Genomic DNA, 3,069 nt, shown 5'->3' with positions numbered 1-3,069 from the left:
TAAGCTAACTAATATTTGAGAGGCAGGGAAGTGCACAGCCTGGGGCGTGTCAATTGGCACGGGCGTGCGCGTATGTATGTGTGTTCCTCGCGAGAGGTAGAGAAGTGCACGGCCTGGGGCGTACTGATTGGCACGGGCGTGCGCCCATGTATGTGTGTCCCTCGCGAGAGGCAGAGAAGTGCACGGTTTGGGGCGTGCTAGTTGGCACGGGCGTGCTCCAAATCATGTGTTGTTCCTTGAGAGGCAGTAGCTTGCACGGCCTGGGGCGTGCTACCTTGCACGGGCGTGCTAACCAAGCATGGTTCCCACTCAACTTGTGCTTCTATTAATGTGAGAAACTTAGGTGTTCCTTTGAGTTCTTTAAAGCACTTGTTGAAAGCAAGGTCATGGAGCTCTTGTGTGATTTGTTCTTGAATGTATAAGGACATGGTTGCTCCATACTTCTTTGCACGGCTCCTTGTAATTGGACCATTAGGAAGTGCTAATGGATTGCCATTGTTGTGGTCCTTGTTCCCTTGAGCTTCATAGGTGGTTGGTGATAGTGGATCTGTATCACTCTCTTACTCTATATTACTTGTTGCGATTTCGTACACTTGCGAACTTCACCCTTCAGGACACGTCTGAATCAACCCCCCTACCTCTTGCCATCTATACTACAAATAATAACACCTACATATGTATGTATACAATTATATGAATAATAGAACATGTGAAAATTTTGTATAAAGAAAGTCAAGAATATTCATTAATTCATCAATCATAAATATTGTATATAGATTTATTAATTTATTATTCCTAATACACAATGCATTAAGTATTTCTATCTTCTACATCTTCATCTTCTTCTTCTTTTTCTTCTTCTTCTTCTTCTTCTTCTTCTTCTTCTTCTTCTTCTTCTTCTGAGTCTTCTGAGGTACCCATAATGATGTCATCTTCTTGTTCTTCATCATCTGATGCACCTATTTCAACATAAGTTTCGCTTCCATCATCCAGCCTATCCTTTAAATCTTCAACAACTTGCATCGGTTGCATATCGAATTCAACTTCTTAAAATGGCTCAGATACTGTGAGTAAAGTAGATTGTTTGGTTTCAACTTCATAAACTACTGCTCTAGGCTTGATTTTTGCATACCACCATCTAATCATAACAATCTCATTCCAATGATGGATATGAAACATAGTACACCTGCACAGCTTGCATCCCAACACAAAAGGTTTATACTTCATATATCTTCTTCTTTGATTAATATCTACAAGATTATATTTAGGACCAATGTTTGGCATAGGATCAAATCATTCACATTTGAATAAGATTGTGCGCTTTATTTGAAATAACCCGAAATTTCAGTTTCAAAATTTTTTCATTTAACAATTTAAATATCAATTTTAAACAAATGTTTTTATAGAGCATTATTTTATTTAAAATAAATAAACTAATAGCTTATGAATTTATATAACAAAATTTAATATAAATGCATTTTTATTGCTAAACCAAACTTCTAAACCAATTCAAATCTATTAAAAATCCCTAAACCATGTGGAAAACCAAACAACCTATGATTTAGACCAAACCCGACCTAAATCAAACTCGAACCGACCTAAAGCCAACTAGAAAGCTCTAGAAAAACCAAAAATTCCCATGGGGTCCCATTGTGAACCCCTTCCCCAAAAGCACATAGGCATGTGATGCATATGATGAATGAGAAGAAATACACGTGATGTGTGTGAGTCGCCACCTTGTTTAATTATTTAAGGGTAAACTAGGAAAAAACCCTAAGTGACTCCATTTTTAATTAACCTAGTTACTAGATTAATTATCCCAATGATTAAGACACAATCTACGAACCCGAGATGGATCCCGAGACTATGTCATGCCGATAAACTAACCGATGAATGAATGTTTTGCAAGGTGAATGATGGATTAATGAAATGTTTGAGTGATTTTGACTTGCCACCCGGGGTGAAATCCCGAATGTGCCTACGTACTTCCGTTTGAATGGAAGATCAAAGTCAACGTAGTTCGATAGGCCTCTTTTAGAGGGCTTTGAATGATATGCTTAATGCATGGGTGTGTGTATGCTTAGTGCATGATTTTGTGTATGCTTTGTGCATTTTGTGTGTATGCTTTGTGCATGATTTTGTGTATGCTTTGTGCATGATTTTGTATGCTTTGTGCATGCTTTTGTATGCTTTGTGCATGAGTGTGTATGCTTTGTGCATGAGTGTGTATGCTTTGTGCATGAGTGTGTGTATGCTTTGTGCATTTTGTTTAGGCATTTCGCCAAAGATTGATTGATTTTTAGGCATGTTGCCAAAAATGTTGATTTTAATGGCTTTTAGCCAAAATGATTTGATTTAGGCAATTGTTGCCAAAATGTGCGAATTAGGCGTTTTTCGCCAAAATGGTTGATTTTACGGTTTTAAACCGAAAATGTTGATTTTAAGGCATTTTGCCAAAAGATTGATTTTAAGCGATTTGTTGCTGAAAATGGTTGATTTTAGGCCTTTGGCCAAAAGGTGTTGTTTTAGGCAATTAGTTTGCCAAAATGTGCGATTTAGGCTTTAATGCCACGATTATCGATTAATCGGGCGTTCGAGCTTAATCACAATTTATTGTCGAAACGTGATTGATTAAGGCTTTTAGCCACAATTATTGATTAATTGGACTTAAGCCGGATTTGTTCGAAATAAGGCAATTGAACCGTAGTTATTAATTAACTAGGCTCTTTTAGCCAATATTGTCGGATTTAAACTTTAATACCACGATTATTGATTAACCGGGCATTTAAGCTTAATCAAATTAATTAAGGCAGTTTATTTACCAAAAATAATGACGTGGATGCATTTATGCAATTGTAGAATTATTAAGAGTAGAGGAGAAATATGCATGAAGTGCTAAAATTAAATAGGCAGAGTTTTGTTTACATACCTGATTTAATTGACGACCGCTTCTTAACTCCGAATTAAGCTCCTCGCTTAGGAAATATTAATTAATTTTAATTTGTTTGATTTTAATGGTCAAATATCACAATAAAAATGCAATAAAAATTAAATTAAATGCAAAAAGCG

Source organism: Jatropha curcas, chromosome 8 (genome assembly GCF_041381405.1).
Source record: "Jatropha curcas cultivar XTBG-Jc1 chromosome 8, XTBG_Jcur_1.0, whole genome shotgun sequence".
Taxonomy (NCBI): domain Eukaryota; kingdom Viridiplantae; phylum Streptophyta; class Magnoliopsida; order Malpighiales; family Euphorbiaceae; genus Jatropha; species Jatropha curcas.
Note: the sequence above shows the minus strand (reverse complement) of the source record.